The sequence below is a fragment of the Zea mays genome, chromosome 1, assembly GCF_902167145.1.
Source record: "Zea mays cultivar B73 chromosome 1, Zm-B73-REFERENCE-NAM-5.0, whole genome shotgun sequence".
NCBI lineage: Eukaryota > Viridiplantae > Streptophyta > Magnoliopsida > Poales > Poaceae > Zea > Zea mays.
In genome coordinates this window covers 195,416,719-195,434,281 of record NC_050096.1, presented here as the reverse complement: position 1 = coordinate 195,434,281, position 17,563 = coordinate 195,416,719, and positions in this window count along the sequence as shown.

The following is a 17,563-nucleotide window of genomic DNA, read 5'->3' as shown; positions in this document are numbered from 1 at the left end:
ATCATCAACATCTCAAACTTTTGAGTCATCACCCTGCTAAACTCCTCACACGACTTTTGGTTAGTAGAACCAAATATTATGTCATCGACATAAATTTGGCATACAAAAAGGTCACAATCACAAGTCTTAGTGAAAAGAGTGGGATCGGCTTTCCCAACCTTGAAAGAATTTGCAATTAAGAAATCTCTAAGGCATTCATACCATGCTCTTGGGGCTTGTTTGAGTCCATAGAGTGCCTTAGAGAGCTTAAACACATGGTCGGGGTACCTGTCATCCTCAAAGCCAGGGGGTTGTTCCACATACACCTCCTCCTTGATTAGCCCGTTGAGAAAAGTGCTCTTCACATCCATTTGAAACAACCTGAAAGAGTGGTGAGCGGCATAGGCTAATAATATTCGAATAGACTCTAGCCTAGCCACAGGAGCAAAAGTCTCCTTGAAATCCAAACCTGCGACATGGGCATAACCTTTTGCCACAAGTCGAGCCTTGTTTCTTGTCACCACTCCTTGCTCGTCTTGCTTGTTGCGGAACACCCACTTGGTTCCCACAACATTTTGCTTTGGACGTGGCACTAGGCTCCAAACTTTGTTCCTTTTGAAGTTGTTGAGCTCTGAGAGCACCTAGAGGGGGGGGTGAATAGGTGATCCTGTAAAATTCAACACTAAATAGCCACAAGTTTGGTTATAAAGATGTGAGTGCAATAGAACCAAGTGGCTATAGAGCGAGCTCTTGCGAATCACAATAATCACAGAGAAAGACAACACAAGAGACACAGTGGTTTATCCCGTGGTTCGGCCAAGTATAACACTTACCTACCTCCACGTTGTGGCGTCCTAATGGACGAGGGTTGCACTCAACCCCTTTCAAGTGATCCTATGATCAACTTGAATACCACGGTATTCTTCCTTATAGTTTTCTTCCCGTTTGCGAGGAATCTCCACAAGTTGGAGCCTCTCGCCCTTACAAGATTGATCACAAAGAAAGCACGGAGTAAGGTTGGGAAGAGCAACACACACTAGAATTAAATCCACACCGCAAACACACACACAAGTGAGAAGATGAGCACACAAAACACGCGCGGGGAGTTTACAACTCGAAAAGTGCTCCAATCTCAAGAACGATGAACGATTGCGTGAAAGTGAGGACTAGAAGTCTTGGAATGCTTAGAGTGTGCTTGGGTGACTCCTCCATGCGCCTAGGGGTCCCTTTTATAGCCCCAAGGAAGCTAGGAGCTGTTGGAGGCCAACAAGGAAGGCCAAAGTTTCCTTCTGTCGGGTGGTGCACCGGACAGTCCGGTGCACCACCGGACAGCCACTGTTCATGTCCGTTGTGCGATCTCCTTCCTATTCTGGCGCAGACGACCGTTGCATATTCGTGGCAGTTGGCGCACCGGACACTGTCCGGTGCCCCCTGCCGACCGTTGGCGCGGGCCACATGTCGCCCGCAAATTGCGGGCCGACCGTCGCGCTGGCGGCCGTTGGCTCACCGGACAGTCCGGTGCACCACCGGATAGTCCGGTGAATTATAGCTGTACGCCGCTAAATTCTCCCGAGAGCGGCCTGTTCACCGGAGTCCAGCCTGGCGCACCGGACACTGTCCGGTGCACCACCGGACAGTCCGGTGTGCCAGACTGAGCAGAGATTTGGCCGCACCGAGCCAAGTCTTTTGGTTATTTTCTTTTCTCTGTTTCTAGCACTTAGACAACATATATTAGTACTCAAAACAATGTACTAAGTCTAGAAACGTACCTTGTTACATGATTTGCACTTCTCTCTTCATTTGGCACATATTAACTCACTCACTATGTGTTGGTCACTTAATCACCAAAATATAATAGAAATGGCCCAAGGGCACATTTCCCTTTCAATCTTCCCCTTTTTGGTGATTTATGCCAACACATCAAAAAGCAATGCAAAACATGCAACATCGATTCAAATTGAAGACCAAATTGTTTTGATTCTAATTTGGCATATTTGGATCCTTCTTTGCCACCACTTGGTTTGTTTTTGCAAATCAAATTCATTTTCCTATCTCTAAGTCAACACACTTGTTTTAGGCACAGGAGAGATATTCTAATGGAAAAATTGATCAAGTGCCAAAAACTCCCCCCTTTTTCCCATAATCATAAAATCTCCCCACAAGAGACCAAATTTTGTAATAGGAGTATTTTGACAAATCAAAAGTTCTAACTCTATTGTTTTCAAAAAATTCTCAAGTGGTAGCTGATCCATTTGCTTTGGCCTTAATTTCTCCCCCTTTGGCATTAAGCACCAAAACGGGATCATTAGTGGCCCTTTAACCCCATTGCCTCACCAAAAAATGTCAATTAAGAGCAAAAAGGCAATAAGAGCATAAGAATGAACTTGGAGGTGAGTACACTAATACCGGAGTGTAGTGGAAGTCTTTGCATGGTCCAAGTTCACCTTTCCCTTTCAATCCACCTTTGAGACTATATCAAATACACTTAAACACAAAGGTTAGTCTTCAAAGGGTCAAGTTGTAGCACTTCTCCCCCTAGATATGTGCATCATTTACACATGGACTTGTGAGGTCCAGGGATCCCTTGCACAACTTGAGCACCAAGAGTAAGCAACAAATTGCATAAATGTAACATGATCAAAGGCATAAAACACATGTATGCTATAAATCAATCCAAGTTACACGAATCTAAGACATTTAGCTCACTATGCAACCTGCAAAAGGTTTTCTCATCTAAAGGCTTGGTAAAGATATCGGCTAGCTGGTTCTCGGTGCTAATATAGAACACTTCGATATCTCCCTTTTGCTGGTGGTCTCTCAAAAAGTGATGCCAGATGTCTATGTGCTTAGTGCGGCTGTGTTCTACAGGATTATCCGCCATGCGGATTGCACTCTCATTGTCACATAGGAGTGGGACTTTGCTTAGATTGTAGCCAAAGTCCCGGAGGGTTTGCCTCATCCAAAGTAGTTACGCGCAACACTGTCATGCAACAACATACTCGGCCTCAGCGGTGGATAGGGCAACGGAGGTTTGTTTCTTAGAACTCCAAGACACCAGGGACCTTCCTAGGAATTGGCACGTCCCTGATGTACTCTTCCTATCAACCTTGCATCCAGCATAATCGGAGTCTGAATATCCAATCAAGTCAAAAGTAGACCCCTTTGGATACCAGATCCCGAAGCAAGGCTTAGCAACTAAATATCTAAGAATCCGCTTAACGGCCACAAGGTGACATTCCCTTGGATCGGATTGAAATCAAGCACACATGCATACGCTAAGCATAATATTTGGTCTACTAGCACATAAATAAAGTAATGACCCTATCATAGACCGGTATGCCTTTTGATCAATGGATTTACCTTCTTTGTTGAGGTCGACATGTCCGTCGGTTCCCATCGGTGTCTTTGCGGGCTTGGCGTCATCTCAAACCGCTTGAGAAGATCTTGAGTGTACTTCGTTTGTGAGATGAAGGTGCTGTCCTTGAGTTGCTTCACTTGGAACCCAAGGAAGTAGTTCAACTCACCCATCATTGACATCTCAAACTTTTGAGTCATCACTCTGCTAAACTCCTCACAAGACTTTTGGTTAGTAGAACCAAATATTATGTCATCGACATAAATTTGGCACACAAAAAGGTCACCATCACAAGTCTTAGTGAAAAGAGTGGGATCGGCTTTTCCAACCTTGAAAGAATTAGCAATCAAGAAATCTCTAAGGCATTCATACCATGCTCTTGGGGCTTGCTTAAGTCCATAGAGCGCCTTAGAGAGCTTACACACATGGTCGGGATACCTGTCATCCTCAAAGCCAAGGGGTTGTTCCACGTACACCTCCTCCTTTATTGGCTCGTTGAGGAAAGCACTCTTCACATCCATTTGAAACAACCTGAAAGAATGGTGAGCCGCATAGGCTAATAATATTCTAATAGACTCTAGCCTAGCCACAAGAGCAAAAGCCTCCTCGAAATCCAAACCTGTGACTTGGGCATAACCTTTTGCCACAAGTCGAGCCTTGTTTCTTGTCACCACCCCGTGCTCGTCTTTGCTTATTGTGGAACACCCATTTGGTTCCCACAACATTTTGCTTTGGACGTGGCACCAGGCTCCAAACTTCGTTTCTCTTGAAGTTGTTGAGCTCTTCCTGCATGGCCAACTGAAAGTCGCCTAGAGGGGGGGTGAATAGGCAAATCTGAAATTTATAAAGTTTAAGCACAACTACTAGTCGGGGTTAGCGTTAGAAATAAAGTCGAGTCCGAATGAGAGGGCGAAAAACAAATCACAAGCAAATAAGGCTGATGACACAGTGATTTGTTTTACCGAGGTTCGGTTCTTGCAAACCTACTCTCCGTTGAGGTGGTCACAAAGACCGGGTCTCTTTCAACGCTTTCCCTTTCTCGAACGGTCACTTAGACCGATTGAGCCTTTCTCTTCAATCAAATGGGACACTAAGTCCACTACAAGGACCACCACAACTTGGTGTCTCTTGTTTTGACTACAAGTGAGTTGAACACAAGAAAGAAGGAAGAAGAAAAGCAATCCATGCGCAAGAGCTCAAATGAACACAAATGTCTCTCTCTCTAGTCACTAATTTCTTTGGAGTGATTCTGGACTTGGAGAGGATTTGATCTCTTTGATTGTGTCTTTGGATGAAGTCTATAACTCTTGTATGAGGTTTGAAGGCTGAAAACTTGGATGCATTGAAGTGTGGTGGTTGGGGGGTATTTATAGCCCCAACCACCAAAAGAACCGTTGGTGAGGGCTTCTGTCGCATGGCGCACCGGACAGTCCGGTGCGCCACCGGACACTGTCCGATGCGCCAACCACGTCACCCGACCGTTGGGTTCTGACCGTTGGAGCTTCTGACATGTGGGCCACCGGACAGTCACTGTTCACTGTCTGGTGCGCCTTCTGGCGCTGCCCTAACTTCTGCGCGCGCAGGCACGCACTGTTCACTTTTACTGTTCCGTTGCAGACGACCGTTGGCGTTGTGTGGCCGTTACTCCGCTGGCACTGGACAGTCTGGTGCTACACCGGATAGTCCAGTGAATTATAGCGGAGTGACTCCCAAAATTTTCGAAGGTGGCAAGTTCGGAGTTGGGTTCCTTGGTGCACCGGACACTGTCCGGTGCGCCAGACCAGGACACACTTCGGTAGTCTTTTGCTCTTTTTATTTGAACCCTTTCTTGGTCTTTTTATTGGTTTGTTGTGATCCTTTGGCACCTGTAGAACTCATAATATAGAGCAAACTTGTTAGTCCAATTAATTTGTGTTGGGCAATTCAACCACCAAAATTCATATAGGAAAAGGTGTAAGCCTATTTCCCTTTCAATCTCCACCTTTTTGGTGATTGATGCCAATACAAACCAAAGCAAATATAAAAGTGCAAGTTTGAACTAGTTTGCATAAGGTAAGTGCAAAGGTTGCTTGGAATGAAACCAATAATTATTTCTACTAGATATGTATGGATGACTTTCTTCTTTTTTAGAATTTTGGACCATGCTTGCACCACTTGCTTTGTTTTGCAATGTTTTGGAAATTCTTTTTCAAAATTCTTTTGCAAATAGTCAAAGGTATGTGAATAAGATTTTGAGAAGCATTTTCAAGATTTGAAATTTTCTCCCCCTGTTTCAAATGCTTTTCCTTTGACTAAACAAAACTCCCCTTTAATGAAATCCTCCTCTTAGTGTTCAAGAGGGTTTTAGATATTAATTTTGAAGAGGGTATACCAATTTGAAATTATATCAAAATAAGATACCAATTGAAAAATCTTTTCTTAACCTAAATTTGAAAACTACATTTTTTAAATTGGTGTGGTGGTGCGGTCCTTTTGCTTTGGGCTAATACTTTCTCCCCCTTTGGCATGAATCGCCAAAAACGGATACTTGTGAGTGAAATATAAGCCCTTACTTTCTCTCCCTTTGGCAAATAATATATGAGTGAAGATTATACCGAATTGGAGATTGTTGTGGAGCGACGGCGAAGGATGAATAATTTGATGGAGTGGAGTGGAAGCCTTATCTTCGCCGATGACTCCATTTCACCTTTCAATCTATGACTTAGCATAAAATGCACTTGAAGAACACATTAGTCATAGCACATGAAAGAGAGATGATCAAAGGTATATAAATAAGCTATGTGTGCAAAATATCAATCAAAGTTCCTAGAATCAAGAAAATTTAGCTCATGCCTAAGTTTGGTAAATGTTTTCTCATCTAGTGGCTTGGTAAAGATATCAGCTAATTGTTCTTTGGTGTTAATATATGCAATCTCGATATCCCCCCGTTGTTGGTGATCCCTCAAAAAGTGATACCGAATGGCTATGTGTTTAGTGTGACTATGCTCAACGGGATTATCAGCCATGCAGATTGCACTCTCATTATCACATAGGAGAGGAACTTTGGTTAATTTGTAACCATAATCCCTAAGGGTTTGCCTCATCCAAAGCAATTGCGCGCAACAATGGCCTGCGGCAATATACTCGGCTTCGGCAGTAGAAAGAGTGATAGAATTTTGCTTCTTTGAAGCCCAAGACACCAGAGATCTTCCCAAGAACTGACAAGATCCTGATGTGCTCTTTCTATCAATCTTACACCCTGCCCAATCAGCATCGGAATATCCAATTAAATCAAAAGTGGATCCCCTAGGGTACCAAAGGCCAAACTTAGGAGTATAAACTAGATATCTCAAGATTCGTTTTACGGCCCTAAGGTGAACTTCCTTCGGATCGGCTTGGAATCTTGGACACATACATACGGAAAGCATAATATCCGGTCGAGATGCACATAAATAGAGTAAAGATCCTATCATCGACCGATATACCTTTTGATCTACGGATTTACCTCCCGTGTCGAGGTCGAGATGCCCATTAGTTCCCATGGGCGTCTTGATGGGCTTGGCATCCTTCATTCCAAACTTGGTGAGTATGTCTTGAATGTGCTTCGTTTGGCTAATGAAGGTGCCCTCTTGGAGTTGCTTGACTTGAAATCCTAGAAAATACTCCAATTCCCCCATCATAGACATCTCGAATTTTTGAATCATGATCCTACTAAACTCTTCACAAGTAGATTTGTTAGTAGACCCAAATATGATATCATCAACATAAATTTGGCATACAAACAAATCATTTGCAATTGTTTTAGTAAAGAGCGTAGGATCGGCTTTGCCGACTTTGAAACCATTAGCGATAAGAAAATCTCTTAGGCATTCATACCATGCTCTTGGGGCTTGCTTGAGCCTATAAAGCGCCTTAGAGAGTTTATACACATGGTTAGGGTACTCACTATCTTCAAAGCTGGGAGGTTGCTCAACATAGACCTCCTCCTTGATTGATCCATTGAGGAAGGCACTTTTCACGTCCATTTGATAAAGCTTAAATCCATGGTAAGTAGCATAGGCAAGTAATATACGAATTGACTCAAGCCTAGCTACAGGTGCATAGGTTTCACCGAAATCCAAACCTTCGACTTGTGAATATCCCTTGGCCACAAGTCGGGCTTTGTTCCTTGTCACCACACCATGCTCATCTTGTTTGTTGCAGAAGACCCACTTGGTTCCTACAACATTTTGGTTAGGACGTGGAACTAAATGCCATACCTCATTCCTCGTGAAGTTGTTGAGTTCCTCTTGCATTGTTAACACCCAATCCAAATCCCTTAATGCATCTTCTACCCTGTATGGCTCAATAGAAGACACAAAGGAGTAATGTTCAAAAAAATGAGCAACACGAGATCGAGTGGTTACCCCCTTATGAATATCGCTAAGGATGGAGTTAACGAGGTGATCTCGTTGTATTGCTTGGTGGACTCTTGGGTGTGGCGGTCTTGGACCATCATCATCTTCCTTGTCTTGATCATTGGCATCTCCCCCTTGATCATTGCCCTCCTCTTGAGGTGGCTCATCTTCTTGATCTTCATTTTCATCCTCTTGAGCTTGATCCTCATCTTGAGTTGGTGGAGATGTTTGCATGGAGGAAGATAGTTGATCTTGTGCTTGTGGAGGCTCTTCGGATTCCTTAGGACACACATCCCCAATGGACATGTTCCTTAGCGCGACGCACAGAGCCTCTTCATCATCTAGCTCATCAAGATCAATTTGCTCTACTTGAGAGCCGTTAGTCTCATCAAACACAATGTCACAAGAAACTTCAACTAGTCCAGTGGACTTGTTAAAGACTCTGTATGCCCTTGTGTTTGAGTCATAACCAAGTAAAAAGCCTTCTACAGCCTTAGGAGCAAATTTAGATTTTCTACCTCTTTTAACAAGAATAAAGTATTTGCTACCAAAGACTCTAAAATATGAAACATTGGGCTTTTTACCGGTGAGGAGTTCATAAGATGTCTTTTTGAGGATTCGGTGAAGATATAACCGGTTGATGGCGTAGCAAGCGGTGTTGACCGCCTCGGCCCAAAACCGATCCGAAGTCTTGTATTCATCAAGCATGGTCCTCGCCATGTCAAGTAGAGTTCTATTCTTCCTCTCCACTACACCATTTTGTTGTGGCGTGTAGGGAGAAGAGAACTCATGCTTGATGCCCTCATCCTCAAGAAAACCTTCTATTTGTGAGTTCTTGAACTTCGTCCCGTTGTCGCTTCTAATCTTTTTGATCCTTAAGCCGAACTCATTTTGAGCCCGTCTCAAGAATCCCTTTAAGGTCTCTTGGGTTTGAGATTTATCCTGCAAAAAGAACACCCAAGTGAAGCGAGAATAATCATCCACAATAACTAGACAGTACTTACTCCCACCGATGCTTATGTAAGCGATCGGGCCAAATAGGTCCATGTGGAGTAGCTCGAGTGACCTGTCTGTCGTCATGATGTTCTTGTGTGGATGATGAACACCAACTTGCTTCCCTGCTTGACATGCGCTACAAACCATGTCTTTCTCAAAATGAACATTGGTTAGTCCCAAAATGTGTTCTCCCTTTAGAAGCTTATGAAGATTCTTCATCCCAACGTGGGCTAGTCGGCGATGTCATAGCCAACCCATGTTAGTCTTAGCAATTAAGCAAGTGTCGAGTTCAGCTCTATTAAAATCAACTAAGTATAGCTGACCCTCTAACACTCCCATAAATGCTACTGAATCATCATTTCTTCTAAAGATAGTAACACCTATATCCGTAAAAAAAATAGTTGTAACCCATTTTACATAATTGAGAAACAGAAAGCAAGTTGTAATCTAAAGAATCTACAAGAAAAACATTGGAAATAGAATGGTCAGGAGATATAGCAATTTTACCCAATCCTTTGACCAAACCTTGATTTCCATCCCTGAATGTTATAGCTCTTTAGGGATCATGGTTTTTCTCGTAGGAGGAGAACATCCTTTTCTCCCCTGTCATGTGGTTTGTGCATCCGCTATCAATGATCCAACTTGAGCCCCCGGGTGCATAAACCTACAAAACAATTTTAGGCCTTGTTCTTAGGTACCCAAACGGTCTTGGGTCCTTTCACATTAGAAACAAGCACCTTGGGTACCCAAACACAAGTCTTTGAGCCCTTGTATTTGGCCCCAACATATTTGGCAACTACCTTGCCTGATTTGTTAGTTAAAACATAAGATGCATCAAAAAGTCTTAAATGAAATATTAGGTTCATTTGACGAAATAGGAGTTTTCTTCCTAGGCAATTTAGCATGGGTTGATTGCCTAGAACTAGATGCCTCATTCTTATACATGAAAGCATGATGAGATCCAGAGTGAGACTTCCTAGAGTGAATTCTCCTAATTTTGTGCTCGGGATAACCGGTAGGATATAAAATGTAACCCTCGTTATCCTGAGGCATGGGAGCCTTGCCCTTATCAAAGTTAGATAATTTTTTAGGAGGGGCATTAAGCTTGACATTGTCTCCCTGTTGGAAGCCAATGCCATCCTTAATGTCAGGGCGTCTCCCATTATAGAGCATGCTTCTAGCAAATTTAAAATTTTCATTTTCTAAGTCATGCTCATTGATTTTGGCACTAAGTTGAACTATGTGATCATTTTGTTGTTTAATTAAAGCTAGGTGATCATGAATAGCATCAACATTTATATCTCTACATCTAGTACAAATAGTAACATGCTCAACAGTAGATGTAGAGGGTTTGCAAGTATTTAATTCAACAATCTTAGCATGTAAAATAGCATTCTCATCTCTAAGATTGGAAATGGAAACATTGCAAACATTTAAGTCTTTAGCCTTAGCAATTAATTTTTCATTCTCAATTTTAAGGCTAGAGAGCGATGCATTCAAATTGTCAATCTTAGTAATCAAACTAGCATTATCATTTCTAAGACTAACAATTGAATCATCACAAATATCTAACTTCTCAACCTTAGCTATTAATTTAGCATTTTCATCTCTAAGGTTGGAAATAACATCATGGCAAGTGCTTAGCTCATTAGTCAATTTTTCACATTTTTCTACTTCTAGAGCATAAGCATTTTTAACCTTAACATGCTTCTTGTTTTATTTAATTAGGAAGTCCTCTTGGCTATCTAAGAGTTCATCCTTATCATGGATAGCACTAATTAATTCATTTAATTTCTCCTTTTGTTGCATGTTTAGGTTGGCAAAAAGTGTAAATAAATCATCCTCATCATCACTAGAGCTAGCCTCATCACTAGATGTTGCATACTTAGTGGAGGATCTAGATTTTACCTTCTTCTTCTTGCCGTCCTTTGCCATGAGGCACTTGTGGCCGACGTTGGGGAAAAGAAGGCCTTTGGTGATGGCGATGTTTGCGGCGTCCTCGTCAGAGGAGGAGTCGGTGGAGCTCTCGTCGGAGTCCCACTCCCGGCAAACATGGGCATCACTGCCCTTCTTGTAGTACCTCTTCTTTTCTCTTCTCTTTCCCTTCTTGTCGTCGCCCCTGTCACTATCACTAGACAAAGGACATTTAGCGATAAAATGACCGGGCTTACCACATTTGTAGCAAACCTTCTTGGAGCGAGGTTTGTAATCCTTCCCCCTCCTTTGCTTGAGGATTTGGCGGAAGCTCTTGATGACGAGCGCCATTTCCTCGTTGTCGAGCTTGGAGGCGTCGATGGGAATCCTACTTGGTGTAGAATCCTTCTTTTCTTCTTCCGTCGCCTTGAATGCGACGGGTTGCACCTCAGGTGTTGAGGTGGCGCCTTGCTCGATGATTTTCTTGGAGCCTTTGATCATCAATTCAAAGCTCACAAATTTTCCTATCACTTCCTTGGGAGACATTAGTTTATACCTTGGATCACCACGAATTAATTGAACTTGTGTAGGGTTAAGAAAAATGAGTGATCTAAGAATAACCTTGACCATCTCATGGTCATCCCATTTGGTGCTCCCGAGGTTGCGCACTTGGTTCACCAAGGTCTTGAGCTGGTTGTACATCGCTTGTGGCTCCTCCCCTTGGTGAAGCATGAATCGACCGAGCTCCCCTCGATCGTTTCCCGCTTGGTGATCTTGGTCACCTCATCTCCTTCGTGCGTGGTCTTGAGCACGTCCCAAATCTCTTTGGCACTCTTCAACCCTTGCACCTTATTATACTCCTCTCGACTTAGAGAGGTGAGTAGTATAGTAGTGGGTTGAGAGTTGAAGTGTTGGATTTGTTCGACATCCTCTGAATCATAATCCTTGTCCCCTTCCTTTGGTACCTGCGCTCCATACTCAACAATATCCCATATGCTTTTGTGGAGTGAGGTTAGGTGATGCCTCATTTTATCACTGCACATAGAATAATCTTCACCATCAAACATAGGTGGTTTGCCTAATGGGACGGAAAGTAATGGAGTGCATTTTGAAATACGAGGATAGCGAAGAGGCATCTTACTATACTTCTTGCGCTCATGGCGCTTAGAAGTGGCGGATGCCGATTCCGAGCCGGAGGTGGAGGGTGATGAAGAGTCGGTCTCGTAGTAGATCACTTTCTTCATCTTCTTCTTCTTGTCACCCTTCCATTGGGACTTGATGGAGGAAGAGAATTCCTCCTTGTGCTTGTGGGCGGACTCCCTTAAGTGCGTTCTCCCCGAGCTTGCGGACTTGTTGCCGGTCCCGATCTCCCTCATGGTGGATGCTCCCGACATCACTTCGAGCGGTTAGGCTCTAATGAAGCACCGGGCTCTGATACCAATTGAAAGTCGCCTAGAGGGGGGGTGAATAGGCAAATCTGAAATTTATAATGTTTAAGCACAACTACAAGTCGGGGTTACTGTTAGAAATAAAGTCGAGTCCGAAAGAGAGGGCGAAAAACCAATCACAAGCAAATAAGGCGGATGACACGGTGATTTGTTTTACCGAGGTTCGGTTCTTGCAAACCTACTCCCCGTTGAGGTGGTCACAAAGACCGGGTCTCTTTCAACCCTTTCCCTCTCTCAAACGGTCACTTAGACCGAGTGAGCCTTTCTCTTCAATCAAATGGGACACTAAGTCCACTACAAGGACCACCACAACTTGGTGTCTCTTGTTTTGATTACAAGTGAGTTGAACACAAGAAAGAAGGAAGAAGAAAAGCAATCCAAGGGAAAGAGCTCAAATGAACACAAATGTCTCTCTCTCTAGTCACTAATTTCTTTGGAGTGATTCTGGACTTGGGAGAGGATTTGATCTCTTTGATTGTGTCTTTGGATGAAGTCTATAGCTCTTGTATGAGGTTTGAAGGCTGAAAACTTGGATGCATTGAAGTGTGGTGGTTGGGGGTATTTATAGCCCCAACCACCAAAAGAACCGTTGGTGAGGGCTTCTGTCACATGGCGCACCAGACAGTCCGGTGCGCCACCGAACACTGTCCAGTGCGCCAGCCACGTCACCCAGCCGTTGGGTTCTGACCGTTGGAGCTTCTGACATGTGGACCACCGGACAGTCTGGTGGTGCACCAGACAGTCACTGTTCGGTGCACCTTCTGGTGCTGCTCTGACTTCTGCGCGCAGGCGCGCACTGTTCACTTTTATTGTTCCGTTGCAGACGACAGTTGACGCTGTGTAGCCGTTACTCCGCAGGCACACCGGACAGTCTGGTGCTACACCGGACAGTCCGGTGAATTATAGCGGAGCGACTCCCAAAATTCTCGAAGGTGGCAAGTTCGGAGTTGGGTTCCCTAGTGCACCGGACACTGTCCGGTGGCACACCGGACAGTCCGGTGCGCCAGACCAGGGCACACTTCGGTAGTCTTTTGCTCTTTTTATTTGAACCATTTCTTGGTATTTTTATTGGTTTGTTGTGATCCTTTGGCACCTGTAGAACTCATAATCTAGAGCAAACTAGCTAGTCCAATTAATTTGTGTTGGGCAATTCAACCACCAAAATTCATATAGGAAAAGGTGTAAGCCTATTTCCCTTTCACCAACACCCAGCCCGGATCTTGCAAGGCCTCTTCTACCTTGAAAGGCTCAATAGAAGAGACAAACAAGTAATGCTCACAAAAGTTAGCTAATCTTGAGAGAGTAGTTACTCCCTTGCTTATGTCACCCAGAATCTGGTCAACGGGGTGATTCCTTTGAATCGTCGCTCGGACTTGAGTTGGAGGGGCCCGTGGTGCTTCTTCCTCCATAACTTGTTCTTCTTGTGCCCCCCTTGATCATGCGCCTCTTCTTGAGGAACCTGTTCATCATCTTGAGTTGGGGGATGCACTATCGTTGAGGAAGAAAGTTGATCTTGCTCTTGTTGTTCCTGTGGTCGCACATCTCCATTCGCCATGGTACGTATTGCGACCGTTGGAACATCATCTTCATCTACATCATCAAGATCAACTTGCTCTCTTGGAGAGCCATTAGTCTCATCAAATACAACGTCGCTACAGACTTTAACCAAACCCGATGATTTGTTGAAAACTCTATACACCCTTGTATTTGAGTCATACCCTAGTAAAAACCCTTCTACTGCCTTGGGAGCAAATTTAGAATTTCTACCTTTCTTCACTAGAATGTAACATTTGCTCCCAAATACACGAAAGTATGAGATGTTGGGTTTGTTACCGGTAAGAAGTTCATACGAGGTCTTCTTGAGGAGGCAATGAAGGTAGACCCAGTTTATGGCGTGGCAAGCTGTGTTCACAGCTTCCGACCAGAACCGTTCGGGCGTCTTGAATTCTCCAAGCATCGTCCTCGCCATGTCGATAAGTGTCCTGTTCTTCCTCTCTACCACACCATATTGTTGTGGTGTGTAGGGAGCGGAGAACTCATGCTTGATGCCTTCTTCCTCAAGGTACTCCTCCACTTGCAGATTCTTGAACTCGGACCCGTTGTCGTTTCTTATATTTTTCACCTTGAGCTCAAACTCGTTTTGAGCCCTCCTTAGAAAGCACTTTAGGGTCCCTTGGGTTTCTGATTTATCCTGCAAAAAGAATACCCAAGTGAAGCGGGAAAAATCATCAACAATTACTAAACCATACTTACTTCCCCCGATGCTAAGGTAGGCGACGGGTCCGAAGAGGTCCATGTGGAGAAGCTCCAGTGGTCTTGATGTAGTCATCACATTCTTGTTGTGATGAGTGCTTCCCACCTGTTTCCCTGCTTGACAAGCTGCACAAGGTCTATCTTTTTCGAAGCAGACATTGGTTAGTCCTAACACATGTTCTCCCTTTAGAAGTTTATGATGGTTCTTCATCCCAACATGTGCTAGACGGCGATGCCATAGCCAGCCCATGCTAGTCTTAGCTATTAAGCATGCATCTAGATCGGCCTCCTCTTTCGAAAAATCAACTAAGTAGAGTTTGTCGTCTAATACACCCTTAAACGCTAATGAACCATCACTCCTTCTAAAGACAGAAACATCAACATTTGTAAACAAACAATTGTAGCCCATGTGGCACAATTGACTTACAGACAGGTGATTGTACCGTAATGACTCTACTAGGGATACATTAGAAATAGAGTGCTCGTTTGTGATGGCTATCTTTCCCAAACCTTTAACCTTGCCTTGGTTCCCATCTCCAAAAATGATCGTATCCTAGGAATCTTTGTTCTTGACGTAGGAGGTGAACATCTTCTTCTCCCCCGTCATGTGGTTTGTGCATCCGCTGTCGATAATCCAGCTTGAGCCCCCGGATGCATAAACCTGCAAGGCAATTTACACTTGGGTTTTAGGTACCCAACTCTTGTTGGGTCCTACAAGGTTAGTCACAATGGTCTTTGGAACCCAAATACAAGTCTTGTCTCCCTTGCATTTGGATCCCAATTTTCTAGCAACTACTTTTTCATTTTTACATACAAGTGCAAATGAAGTGTTGCAAGCATGGTAAATTGTAGAAGGTTTATTACATACCCTCCTAGGCACATGATGCACAACATTAATTTTCCTAGGCCTACCATGCAAAAAAGTAGAGCTAGAGGCAAACATAGCATGTGAATCATTATAATCAACATAACTCCTATTATAATGCACATTCCTAGAACACTTTCTATCATAAATAAAAGCATGATTCCTTTGAATGCTACTAGCCATAGGGGCCTTTCCTTTCTCCTTGTTGGGAATGGGGGCCCTTTGGCTTGTTAAGTTCTTGGCTTCCTTTCGAAAACCAAGTCCATCCTTAATTGAGGGGTGTCTACCAACGGTGTAGGCATCCCTAGCAAATTTTAACTTATCGAAATCAATCTTGCAAGTTTTAAGTTGAGCATTAAGACTTGCCACCTCATCATTCAATTTGGTAATAGACGCAAGATGTTTATCACAAGCATCAATATCAAAATCCTTGCATCTATTGCAAATAACTACATGTTCTACAAAAGATCTAGTAGTATTAGCTTTCTCTAGTTTAGCATTTAAATCATCATTTAAAATCTTTAAACTAGAGATTGATTCATGGCACATAGACAATTCAGAGGATAACATTTCATTTCTTTTAGTTTCTAAAACAAGAGACTTTTGTACACTAACAAATTTGTCATGTTATTCATATAAAATGTCCTCTTGCTTTTCTAGCAATCTATCTTTTTCATTTAGAGCATCAATCAACTCATTAATTTTATCTACTTTTGCTCTATCTAAACCCTTAAATAAATCGGTATAATCTACTTCATCATCACTAGAATCATCATCGCTTGAAGTAGTATACTTAGGGGTTTCTCGAACGCTTACCTTTTTCTCCTTTGCCATGAGGCAAGTGTGGCGTTCGTTGGGGAAGAGAGAGGACTTGTTGAAGGCTGAGGAAGGAAGTCCTTCGTCGTCGGAGTCGGAAGAAGAGCAGTTCGAATCCCATTCTTTGCCAATGTGCGCCTCGCCCTTCGCCTTCTTGTAGGCCTTCTTCTTCTCCCTCTTCCCATGCTTTTCTTGTTCCTAGTCATTGTTATTATCGGGGCATTGTGCTATAAAATGACCAGTCTTACCGCATTTAAAATAGGAGCGCTTTCCCTTTGCTTTGATCTTGTTGGGATACTCCTTGTGTCCTTTTAGCGCGGTCTTGAAACGCTTGATGATTAGAGCCATCTCATCTTCGTTTAGCCCGGCCGCCTCAACTTGTGCCACCTTGCTTGGTAGCGCCTCCCTGCTGCTTGTTGCTTTGAGAGCAACGGGTTGAGGCTCGTAGACGGGTAATGGACCATTAAGCGGGTCGTCTACATATCGGGCTTCTTTCACCATCATGCGCCCGCTCACAAACTTTCCGAGTATCTCCTCGGGTGTCATCTTTGTGTACCTGGGATTTTCACGGATGAGGTTCACAAGATGAGGGTCAATAACAGTAAAAGACCTGAGCATAAGTCGGACGACGTCGTGGTCCATCCATCTTGTGCTTCCATAGCTCCTAATCTTGTTGACCAGGGTCTTGAGCCTGTTGTACGTTTGTGTTGGATCCTCTCCCCTGATCATCACGAATCTTCCCAGCTCGCCCTCTACCAACTCCATTTTGGTGATCATGGTGGCGTTGTTTCCCTCATGTGATATTTTGAGGGTGTCCCAGATTTGCTTAGCATTGTCCAAGCCGCTCACCTTGTTGTACTCATCCCTGCACAAAGATGCTAGCAAAACAGTGGTAGCTTGTGCATTTTTATGAATTTGCTCGTTAATAAATACAGGGTTATCCATACTATCAAATTGCATTCCATTTTCAACTATCTCCCAAATACTAGGATGGAGAGAAAATAAGTGACTACGTATTTTGTGACTCCAAAAACACACACAAGTGAGAAGATGAGCACACAAAACACGCACGGGGAGTTTACAAGTCGAAAAGTGCTCCAATCTCAAGAACGATGAACGATTGCGTGAAAGTGAGGACTAGAAGTCTAGGAATGCTTAGAGTGTGCTTGGGTGACTCCTCCATGCGCCTAGGGGTCCCTTTTATAGCCCCAAGGCAGCTAGGAGCCGTTGGAGGCCAACAAGGAAGGTGTCGGGGACCATAATTAGGAATACCCCCAAGACTCCTAATCTCAGCTGGTAACCCCCATCAACACAAAGCTGCAAAGGCCTGATGGGCGCAATTCAGGTCAAGGCTCCGTCCACTCAAGGGACACGATCTCTCCTCGCCCGAGCCCAGCCTCGGGCAAAGACAGCCGACCCAGGAGGATTCACGTCTCGCCCGAGGGTCTCCTCAAGCAACGGGTGTACCTTCGACTCGCTCGAGGCCCAGCTCGGGCAGGCTTCGCGGAGAAGCAACCTTGGCCAGATCGCCACGCCAACCGACCATATCGCAGGAGCATTT